At 51.0% G+C, this 12,399-nt stretch overlaps 1 protein-coding gene across 3 annotated transcripts in view; it reads right to left on the reverse strand.

Annotated features, from left to right (window-relative positions):
- The window catches only part of LOC146809931 (ketosamine-3-kinase-like), a 159,289-nt gene that overhangs the window by 129,202 nt on the left and 17,688 nt on the right, over positions 1-12,399 (reverse strand). The window lies entirely within an intron of this gene.

The following is a 12,399-nucleotide window of genomic DNA, read 5'->3' on the forward strand; positions in this document are numbered from 1 at the left end:
GTTGAGTCATCAGCTTTAGTTATATGTATATGTGCTGAGAAAAGGCCTGTAGCTGCTAGAATGCACCTGACTAAAGAGATAACTGTCAACTGTGTCTTGCAACTGTAAGCAGTTCTGTTCCCCCTCCCACTTTGCTAAATAAGTGATTTCCCATCTGCCCATGTCTGGCTGTAGCTATTCCTGTGTATGCTTGTGCCTTCTATTTGTAACTACATGCTTACTCTGCAACAAAGGGTGTATATAGGCACCATGGTCTCTGTACTCCATGTACTAACTCCTGCAGCACTTGAGGGTGTTGTATTGACGTAGTCCCACTCATGAGTGATTAATAAACTTGTTATTTGAATTCCACCTTCAGTGCCAATCTCTATTTTGTTGGTTTAAGGACCCGTGGACAGAGAAGGGTGACCCCTGCACCGGTGTGCCCCTTAAAAGACACATTTCCACAGTTTGGCGCCCAACATGGGGCTCATCGGAGACGCGGCCGCCCGAAGGAGTCTTGACGGAGGAATGGAATTGCTGAGGAGACGTCCTGCATGAGGAGACCCTTGTCTTTGCAGATCGAAGCAACTTTTCCGGTTTTCTCGATTTGATCCTCCAGTTGTTGGCCGGTCCCGACTGGGACTTCCTTTGGCGCAAGTTTTGCAGTGACCATTAGGTCTACCAAGAGATTAGCAGTTGGAGGTTGGAGACTGAAGCGGCACTCTTGATTTTGGATTTGCTTGGTCAAGATTCTGGTTTTGTTTGTGTGTTTATCTCTTGCAAAAGATAAAGGCAGTTAATGTGGATATTTTTCTCTACTTTGACATATCTGGGATAAGTAATATTTTACAAAATGTTGGTAGCATGCCTGCTCCTAGCACACTCTGTAGGTTGTGTTGCTGTCGTGGTGGTACCAAAATGGATTTAGAAAGAAGTCAGCCGGCTCCCCCAGAGGGGACACCTAATAGGCATATGTATATTAAATGTGGTATTTCTTGGGGGGCATGGCTAGTAGCCGTAAAAAATGGTGGCTCACTGGAAAGGCTCCTTAGCCCTCCCCAACTATCCTCCACATATCCGGTGAACTGCGCTGCAAAAACTCAGCAGTGAGGTGTCATTCCGACCCCTGCATGCATCGGCGACGGGTGCAGCGATTAATACGCCCCGCGAAACAACAAGAAACGACAGAATCGGGCTGCCGTGGAGGCGGTGAAGTGAACATGGCGGCAAGCGGGTAAGCGGCATAGGAAGAGATCGGACCCCCGCAGCAGCGACGGACTTCCTTGAACCTTACAGTGGCAGTTGGCGGGGCGGACAGTGACCCGCAACCTGGCCCCTGGGCTCTCCAAGTAAGCGGCAGTGGCTGAGGAGTGACGTTAGAGACAGGGGGTAGCCGCAATCGAGGCCCCGGCGTCAGTGGTTGGTCGGGCTTCCAGATCAATGCACTGCCTGGGGCCCCTGCTGCGGCGCTCCCCTCCTGGCCTGCCACCCTATTTGTTCTCCTGCTCGGCCCACACTACCCAGTAGCAGCATCCTGGAGCACCTGGGGGTAGGTGACACCAAGGAGGCCGGTAGCTGTACAATCCAGGTGGGAAAACATCTCCCCCCCCCGGGCTCTGTAGTGGCCGTATTGAGTGCGTGGGTCACATCGCTCCACTAGACACAACGGCACTGGCCACTCGCAGGTCTGAGCCGGGGAAGCCAGTGGGGTGGTCCAGGGACCGAGAGCTTAAGCTTAGCTGGCGCCCACTCCCCGGTGAGAAAGCTTACCACGTGGGGTGAGAAGAGAGAATATTTGGCGGTCCCGACACGCCCTGGCAACATCAGAGCTCCACCACCTATTCCAAGCGCCCTACCAACCACCAGAAAGGGAGCCGAAGACCTAGGCCAGTGTTGGAGTAAACTCCGTATTCCCGAAACCCAACATAAGGACATGAGACGAGAGGTTGGGGGAGGCCGGGACGCCGTGGATCGGACCCCGGGTAAACCCAACAGACCGCTAGGGGGACGGGCATTTCCCCATCCCCCTGGGCAAGCAGCGGAGAGTACCGGAGCTCGTTTCGGTGGGCCTACGGGAGCCACCACCTCAGAACTCTGCAATGGCGAGCGGCAAGGGCCCTAAAGTGTCGGCCCAGAACAAACTGGCCAGATTTGCCTGGAACAAAGCAGGGGAGGGGCAGGACACAACACAATTGGCAGCCCCTGACAAACACAGTGCTTCCCCACCTCAGCGAGACCTCACTCTACAAGACATAATGGAGGCCATTACTGGGGTACGTACCTCATTGGAAGCTCGCACTGACTCAGTGAATATAGAAGTGTTCCTTCTTAGAGCAGATTTTCGTAAAATGGACGACAAAGATAAAGACCTGGGAGACACCACAGCTGAATTGCAGAAAGATACCACGCTGCTTCAACAGCAAGAAAGTAAACTCCAAGACCAGCACACCGCGATGGAAAAACAACTGGACGAATATGAAGGCAGAGCGTGTAGGAATAACATACGCATCCTAGGCGTGCTGGAACGAGCGGAGGGCCTGCAGCGGACCTCTATGTAGAGGACTTGATCTTGAACAACCTAAAGCCTAAAGGACTCTCAAACTATTTCTTTATTGAGAGAATCCATCGTGTCCCGGGGGTGGGGGGGGCGACCCAGGCCAGGGGCCCCCCCACGTCCAATTATTGCCCGGGTCTTCAACTATAGGGACCGAGATGAGATACTTCAAACGGAACGGGCCAATCCTCCGCTCAAAATAGACAACAGCGTGGTCACCTTTTTTCCTGATATTACCACTAAAGTCCAAGCCGAGCATCATAGCTTTTTAGCAGTGAAGAAGGAGCTGCGAGATTGGGATGTGAAATACGCCATGCTCATTCCAGCAAAGCTTTGTGTAGAATCGGAGGGTAAGATGTGGTTCTTCTCCTTACCGGAAGACATCTGGGACTGGTTGGAGGGCTGGCGTGGACTGGAAAAACTACACAGGGAACGCAATGGTGGCCTCAGAATGAACAGAGTCACCCATGAGTCGGAGTCAGGCGACAATCCACGGACGGGAGAGACGACGCACAGCTGAGACGATGGACCTTTGAGACTGGGACAGAGACTCACTGGCTGCAGATAAGTGGCCGGCGAGTGGGGGGTGGGGGGGGGGAGGGGACTCACAGAATATGTACTTTTGATTTGGGGGTCTGGGCCGGCCGTGATGTGTACTTGAGCTGTCGGCCGGACAATTATAATCACCCTCACAGACGAACTCTGACATGAAAGGGGTCGGTGGTCACTACTCATCTATATTGACACCAGATGTAATGTTCACGAAGGGCGAGGGAGGGAGGCCTGCCTGCCAGCACCTTAGAAGCATTCGGGGGTGAAACAGGCATTCTGGCTGGTTGGGGTGTGGGTAGTTCGAAATCCACCAGCAGGGGGGCAGGGCGGGGGGGGAGGTGTGGGTGTTGTGGGAGGGGGGTTTAGGGTTACAGATTTATCTGAGTTTATGAGTCACAGAGATTCTGGAGTCATATCTGATTTCGGACATTGATGCCTATCTTAAAGGGAAAACAGTCACAAACCTTATTGTTGGATATACACACACCAGTTTGAGCCGGAGCCGGTATGCGAGGCCAGGTCCACTAGACGTAAGCGTTGAGCCCGGGGGAGACGACGGAGGCTCCTGTCCTTTTACCCACTGCACTATTAACAGAGGTTAAGATAGAAACGTCACGCTCTGTGCTCACTTGGAATGTAAATGGGATGGGGGACAAAATCAAGAGGGGTATTGTACAGCAATATCTTAAAAGACGGGCCCGTGACTTGGTGATGCTGGGGGGGATGCAAGCTACTGGTACACGCTGAATATACCTCCGGATCCCGTGGGACGGGTATCCTAGTTAAAAAACATCTGGCACTCTCACGGATGCGCACATGGGCGGATCCGAGGGGTAGATTTGCGGTCTTGGAGGCACAGTGGGAGGGAAGGGCACTTAATGTGGTCTCGGTATACCTCCCGCGGGCACTCGGTAAGGAAGCATTGATAGACCTGGGGAAGATACTAGCAGACTTCCCCATGGGCACCCTGATCTTGGGGGGTGACTTTAACATGACAATGGATGACCAAAGGGACAGACTTCCACAACGACCATTGACACGAACTCATACACGAATGAAGGACTTTACCACAGCTCTGGGACTAACTGACATCTGGCGCTCGTTGCGGCCGGACGGAACACAGCCCACCTACTATTCTAATGCACACAAGATCTCAACCCGTAATGACTATTTTTTAACGTACTCAGCAACAATCGGCCACTTCCAAAATCCTCATGCTCTACCGAGGGGGCTATCGGACCATTCCCCAGTACGGGTTGACATTACATATTTTAATCGCCAACCGCGAACAACCATAGTGCTCAGCCTTTGGTAGCTAAAAATCCCTGATATCAAAGAGGAGCTGATTACACAGACGGCTAACTATTTTAGGGAGAATGTGGGGTCAGTGGACTCAGCGCAGACCGCATGGGAAGCCTTTAAAGCGGTACTGAAGGGGCAGGCCTTGACACTAAAAGTGGGATACATTAAAAAAAGACAGCAACAGATTACACAACTAGAAAGTGAACTTCAGTTGCTGGAGGAAGAAAGTATCCAAACTCCCTCGGAGGCGGCTATATCGCCTGACGCTCAAGCAGTCGGAATATCGGATTTTGGTGAGGGAACATATGAAAATCAAACTCCTCCACACTCATCACAAGCTCTATGAACTAGGGGATAGAGTGGGTAAATTATTAGCATGGTTAGAGAAGAGGGAACAGGGCGATAGATGGGTGCCTAACCTGACTCTCAAGGATGAGATGCAGGTCTCCAACCCAAAAGATATAGCCGACACATTCGCTGACCATCTGGAACACATCTACACCCCCTCCACCACGTACACGGCGGAAGACTCCCACCAGCTGTTATTGGATAGTAATCTGCCTACACTCTCTGAAGCAGATTGAGATGCTCTAGACGAGGTACTGACAGACGATGAAATCCAAAAGGCCATGAACACTATCCATTCAGAGAAAGCGATGGGGCTTAACGGCATACCCATAGAATTTCTGAAAACGGTCGCCTCCCAGGCTGCACATCACTTGCGGGCTATGTATGAGGAAAGCTATGAGAGGGGAATCCTGCCGGATGACCAATGGCTAGCGTCGATACTTGTTATTCGTATGCCGGGGAAACCTGCCGATGACTGCAGCTCCTATCGGCCAATCTCATTAATTAACGCAGACGTGAAAATTCTGGCGAAATTGCTGGCCTTTCGCTTGGTCTCGGTCATTCAGTCACTGGTCCACCCAGACCAATCTGGCTTTATGCCCGGGAAGAATATGGCGCGTAATATCTGGCGCCTTCATAATGTGCTCGCGTGTCGAGAATTTATTGAGGAAGACGCAGTGAAACTCTCCCTTGACGCCTCTATGGCGTTTGATTCTATCGAATGGCCATATCTCTTTGAAGTCCTAAAGCGCATGGGTTTCGGCCCAAAGTTTTTGAGCTGGGTACGGTTGCTATATACGGGCCTGCGGGGCCAAGTGCGAGTCAACAACCACACATCTCGAATATTTTCACTAAGTAGGGGTACGCGGCAAGGCTGTCCCCCCTCCTCTTCTCATTGATGTTGGAACCACTAGCCTCGTGGGTGAGACGGGATTTCATGTTGAGAGGGCTGAAATGGGCAGAAGGACACGATGACCGCATATTATTATATGCGGACGATATCCTGTTGTATCTTGCCTCCCCATATAAATCTCTACATGTGGTTTTAAACATATTCACCAACTTTGGGAACTATTCAGGATACGGGATTAACTGGAGTAAGTCAGTGCAATATGTCCTCCGGGGACCGGTTCCCCGGCTCCCCACTGGCCGCCCCCTTGGACAGGCTGCGCAACGATGTTAAACACTGGCGGTCCCTGCCCCTATCATTAGTGGGCCGCGCAGCTCTGTTTAAGATGTTGGTCCGCCCACGTTTTCTCTATATTTTGCAGAACTGTCCCAACAGGGTCCCGGATTCCTATTTTGCGGGGGTGGAGAGTGAGGTCAGGACGTTACTGTGGGACGGTAGATCCCCGCGTATAGCAATGGGCAAGTTAACCAATGGGTGGTATGACGGGGGCATAGCCCTCCCTGACATTAGATTTTACTCTTGGGCATCACAGTTAATGGTGGTAAACCACTGGATATATCGCTCCCCTTTGGATCCGGCCTACCTGCTGGACAGATATCAAGTGGGCAGAGAGGGGTATATGGGGGCACTGTATTCGAAAGCCCGGAAAGGAAAGTATTTTGGCCCCACAGCGCACACAGTTGCAATCTGGCACCAGGCGAACTCCCGTTTGGGCCAGTCAAATGTACTGACGAAAGCCACACCACTGTACGACTTTGACTACTGTGTCACCAGCCTGGATTTGACAAGTGGGACACCATCAGGATTTCCGTAATTGGGGATCTAGTGAGGAAGGGCGCAATCCTTACATTTGGGGAATTAAGAGAACAATACGGAATGGCTCCGGGGGAGGCCTTTAGATACCTACGGATTCGACATGCCCTTACCACAGCTCTTCCCAACATGAGCGACATACTAGAGTCGTCCCCCTTGGAAGACCGCTTGCAGGAGGTCCATTACCCTGTGCATATGAGTTCAGGCAAAATGACATCACTGTCAGTGCAATAAAGTCAATGGCTAATACGGGCTTGATGCACTGCGCAATGTTCTGTCCTGTTTTAGGTAGTACGAAAATGTGAATGATACAAACAGATCTATGGCAGAAGAGGGCAGGCTTAAAAACCGCCTCTGTATATCTAGGTTTGTATGTATACCCATATTTCTATACATTTATTTCTTTTTATATGATTTTTATTTGTTTACTAGAGCCTGACAAACAACTAAACCCATCAGAATATTATAAAAGGGATTAGCAAGGATTATCAAAGGGCAAATCGTCTACCCACAGAGTTAGTCTCTGGGGCTAAACAAAATAAAACAAATAAAATAATCTGTGAAATTCCATGTAACAAAATACTTGTCAACTGGATTTAACACGGTGTAAAATACATCCACCCTTAAAGACCAATAGGTTTTGCTTTTATGGCTTAAATCTGTTTTACTGCATGACAAAAAATACAAACCAGCAAACAGCAAATGAGGTCTCGCTCCAAAACAAAAACAAATCGAAATCAAAGATCCCGACAAAACCTCCACGCACTACCCCTCCCAACCCCGTGGAGTACTCACATCCAATGTCATTGTGTTGTTGGCGCACCATTCGCCTTCCACCCCTATCCGTGTGTGGTGTCAGGTTCCACCAAGCCCAGTAGGCGCAGGTATCTAGGGCAGGTCAGCTACCTGAACTCCGCAGAAAGGAGAGCAATGTAAGGACGCCAAAGCTCTCTGTAGCAGTCACCCTGGTTAGTCAGTGTGAGAGTTATTCTCTCCATCCCCAATATGTGCAATAGTTGATGCAACCATCCGAGATGTGCTGGGAGCTTTTTAGTGCCCTATTGTGAGAGGATGTGTTGATGTTTTGTAGGGCTGCCCCTAAAGCTAGACCAATTTGTCGCCCCCTGTGGGATTTAAGCGGGAAAGTATGTGCATTCGGGAGCCCCAGGATAACATATGCGGGGAAGTGAGGCAACTGCGTGTCGAGGTAGGTATCTATACAAGTCAATATCGTGTCTGAATATCGTGTAAGCTTGGGGCGGTCCCACAAGAAATGAAGCAGCAACCCGGGAGACCCACAACACCTACAGCTGTCAGCGCTGTGCACAGGGTTGCCCTTGTGTAGTCACACTGAAGTAAGGTACCAGTATGTAGCTATTTTAGTAGCAGTCTCAATACTGGCAGTGTTGCATGCTGTATGTCGCGTCCTGTAGTGGATCACGTCCCATTCTTGGTGTGTCCGTCTTATTCAAGCTCCTATCGCTTATGTCCTGAGCTCGTCATCGCAGGATTAGGGTGTTGGAGAATAGCCTTTAGTTCAGTAGTAAGGAGACTGTCAGAGGTCTTAGTTACGAGCCGTTTCTAAAAGGGGATAAGCGGACATTGTACCCTGGCACGATCAGTCGGATGAGTGAGCCAATGATGGACTTGAAGGTAGTGCATTTACCCCGTTTCTGACAGTGCATAATCTTTACGCAGCTTCTCGAAGGAGATGGGGCCCTCCTCATCAAAGTGGTGGCTGATGGATCTGCAACTCGCTGCTTGTCATTGCCGGAACGCGGTGTGATCTAGCCCCGGTGTAAAGTCTGCATTACCCACAATCAGGGTCAGTGGGAAAGGGAACGATGACAGAGTTTTACAGGTCAAAATAGGGCCAAGCTTGTCTGCATAACACGTAAACATAGAAAAAATTGGGCCACCCGATGCAACACTTCAAGAGTGGCTTTAGTGACCAGGGAAGAGTAAAGATCCCATGCTCTCTCTGCGCGTCGCAGAACCAGGACATTCCACAGATATTTCCAAGCTACCGCCCTGTCCATAAACAGCCAAGGTTTCTCTGACTCCTCCCTGGTCCATTCCACCATATAGCAGAGTTGCAGCGCCTGGTAGTAATGTAGGAGGTTGGAGATCCCCAGACCTCCCTCTAGTGTGGCCCGATAGCTCTGTTCCCAGATCATGCGAGGCCTCCCCTACGCTCAAGCGAAGCAAGGAGGACAGTCATCTTTAATGCTGCCACTCAGCCAAGCCAGGACAGCTGATAGTGTTTCCATTGGGCCAAATTCATCCATATCTCCCTGAGTATGGTTTGATAGTTAAGGGCTGCTGTCACTTTCACTGTCAGGGCCAATCGGAACCCGATATAAGTGATGGAGGTGATCAACCATTAAATCTGGTATTGGCGAGCGAGCAACGTCTTTGTCGCTGGAGACCGAAAAGTTGAGGGTCTGCGATTTCTGGAGATCAGTACGGAATCTGGCAGCTTTTCCAAAGTCGATATCTGACAGTAAGGCCAGGAGTAACCGGATTGGGTCAACCAGTGCCACTATCATGTCATCGGTATTGAGGCTCTCGGTGTGTTCCTCTCCGCCAGATTGTCCTGTATGCGCTTGGCCAGAGGCTCCAGATACAATGCAAACAACAGGGGTGACAGCGGGCTCCCTGGACCCCATTTTCCCCAAGGTTAGGAAAAGGGATTGAGGTCTGCCCATTGACCCACACCACCGCTTGAGGTGCTCCATAGTAACTGGGGACCCAGGGACAGAATATTGCCCCAAAGTTTTGAGCGTCGCCTCTAAATGGGGCCAATGCACCCTGTCAAACGCCTTTTTGGCATCCATGGCCAGGTGCATTATTTCCCTTCAAGAGCATTTGGCTTTGTCTATCAAGTGAATAATCCGCTTCTCTAATGACAATTGAACTACTTCATCCATGGCCATGGACACTGTGGTGAACCTTTTGTTTGGATCCACCGATGGAATGATGCAATAACAGTGGAGCAGAGTCACGCCCTACCTAGCTACACACTGCGTCTATGGATAAATGGGCCACATGGTAACTTTGATTACCCCTTCGTCCCTCTCGCAATGCTGACTCACACAGTGAGGACCCTGTGCCTCCAATCACAAACAGTTCCAGCTCATAAATTAACTCCTGTTCCTTTTTTTGTGTCCCATCTATGGAAACGGGCGGGGCACGTGCTCCAGCGTTTCACTGCAGCTCTATTACTAGCCGCGCGGAGCCAGCAGGTTTGGGGGGAGCTCACATGGCCCGGTTTGTGATGGCTATAACTCCTTCGGTCAGTTTGTCCACCTGTGGCATGCAATGGGAGCCCGGGAGACAAGGCCCTGTCATTGTCTGCAGTTTCGGATTGTCTGTTCCTCTGGGCTTAGTCCAATGTGGGTTCGTTGAGGGCAGTCTTTATTCCGGGGGCTATGAATTGTCAGGCTGAGCGCCTGAGCAGGGAGATTTCATCCATTTAGGACTTTTGTCTTTCTCCCTCAATATTTGCCAAAGTGGGTCAGCCCTGTGTGGACCTGTTTGTGAGCCCTGGCAATGCGCTTCTTTCCCAGTTCATTTCCTGCGGGAGGGAGGAGTCTGCTTCCGGGAAAGATGCCCTGTAGTGTGTGTGCCCGGTGGGCCTGATGTTTGCTTTCCCTCCGTTGCCTTTGATCCAGAGGTTTAGGTTCGGAAGGAGAAGGCTCAGGTTGTTATGTTGGCTTCAGCATGGACCCACTCTGTATGGTTTCCTGTTTTGATGGAGATGAAGGAGGGTTGGGAATAGAGGTTACCGTAGGTTCTGTCTCCCCTGAGGTGTCCGTGGCCCCTGGCGAGGCTCAAGTGGACGGATTGGCAGTTGAGGGGGGAGGCTTGACTTCGTAGGGTCTGTCGGCTTCGGTTTCCTCTTCTTTGCAGTTGTCTAGACGGTGGTCTACCAGGTCTTCTTATGCTAGGCACTGGAAAACGTTTCAGGCTTCGTGTGCTCCACGAAAGTTGCTTCCTCTGTCTGTTTCCCTGCCTCAAGAGACGGACTTTCTCCAGGATGGTTTCCAGCTGGGTCTGAACCCTGCCTCTCTTAAAGTACAATGGTCGTTAATTAAGGCTTTTCAAGCTCCAGGGAGGTCTGGTTTCCAGGATCTTTAAGGGATTTTCCAATCTCCGTCCAGTTCCCCAGGTGGTGTGTCCATCTTGGGATCCGCTGCTGGTGTTGCAGGCTCTTCAGTATACCCCTTACGAGCCATTGGCATCTGTAGGGTTACGCTTGATGACCTTGAAGGTGCTTTTTCTGGTGGCTGTCATGTCTGCTCGCAGGCTGGGGGAGTTGGGCTTGTTGTCTTGTTTGTCTCCTTTTTTGTGTGTTTGAAGACAGGCTTGTTCTTCATTTGGATCGGGTTGTGTGCCCAAGTGAATTCTTTGTTCCATCGTCTGCAGGAGGTGATTCTTCTGGTGTTTTGCCCAGATCCTCAGTCTCCTAAGCAAGAAGCCCTTCATTCACTGCAAGTGTGTGTGGCAGTTCTGATTTACCTGGACAGAGTGAAGGAGTTCAGGGCTCTTCTGCTTTGTTTGTTAGCTTTGGTCCCGTCCAGATAAGGACCAAGCCTTCGACTAAGACCTTGAGCAGGTGAATGAAGTCTGTGATTTCGTTGGATTACAAGCAGTTTGGTCTGTCTTCTCCTCTGGGGATCCAGGGAAGGTATACACGGGGCATGTCTGCTTCCATGGCTGAGGTGCAGGGGGTTTGTTTGCAGGAGATCTGTCGGGCTGCCAATTTGGCAGTTCCTTCTACTTTTGTGTCCCATTATAAGGTGGTCCAGGGTAACGAAGTCCCGGATCTGTTGCGTTCCCGGGTGCTGGCTTACATTTTGTAAACTGTTTCTTGCCTTTGGATTAAACTTGTGTTTGCATTCTGTGCTGTTGTCCTAGTCCATTTATTTTGGCTTGGCTACATCTCACTATGTGAGTCAGCATGGCAAGAGGGACGAAGGGGTAATGCTGCGATTACTTACGGGTATTAGCATTACTCTGAATCATTCTCTTGTCGTGATGACTCAGGCCCTCCGTCCCGCCCTTTCGGACCAATCATACAGGGTTTTGTAGAGCGTGACTCAAGGAGCTGCAGGGGGTAAGGGGAGGCTGTTCAGTTGTAGAGAGGTTTTGCGGTCCTTAATGAATTGAAGGCAGAGGTGGTAATTGCCTGAGATGCAGAGGAAGGAACTTACAGGTCCTTGCAGCGAAGTATGAGAAGGCTCTTCCTCAAGCGGTGGTCCTGTGGATCCATGGGATGGTGGCCAGGGCCAGCTGGGCGGAGCGGAGATGTCCGGTGGGGGTACAAAGGAGAGGAGGTGGTTGAGTATGCGGGCCAGCATTGTGGACGGTTTTGTAGGCGTGCGTGAGAAGCTTGTAGGTGACCCTTTTGGCGGAGGCGTTTTGGACGTTTTGCAGCTTCTTTGGGTGTTTTCGTGCTGCCGGCAGAGAGTGCATTGCTGTAGTCGAGTCTGCTGCCGATGAGTGCGTGGGTGACTGTATTACATGTTTCAGTGGGGAGCAGGAGGACGAGACAGTGTTGACCTGGTGGTTCATAGAAAGCGAGGAGTCCAGGATGATGCCGAGGTTTCGTGAGTGGTCCGTGGGTGTGGGGAGTGTTCCAGAGCACTGCGGGCCACCAGGTGTTGTCCCAGGCAAAGGGATTGTGGCCCAGGATGAGGACTTCCGTCGTGTATGAGTTGAGCTTGAGGCAGCTGTCCTTCATCCAGTTGGCTACTGCCTTCATTCCGCTGTGGAAGTTGTTCTTGCCGGCTGTGGGTTCTTCGGAGATGGAGACAATCAGCTGGGTGTCGTCAGCATAGGAGACGATGTTAAGTCAGTGGTTTCTGACGATGGTTGCAAGCGGGGCCATGGAGATGTTGAAAAGGAGGGGAGGCTCCGTGAGGAGCCCTGTGAC

This window comes from Triturus cristatus, chromosome 7, assembly GCF_964204655.1.
Source record: "Triturus cristatus chromosome 7, aTriCri1.1, whole genome shotgun sequence".
Lineage (NCBI taxonomy): Eukaryota > Metazoa > Chordata > Amphibia > Caudata > Salamandridae > Triturus > Triturus cristatus.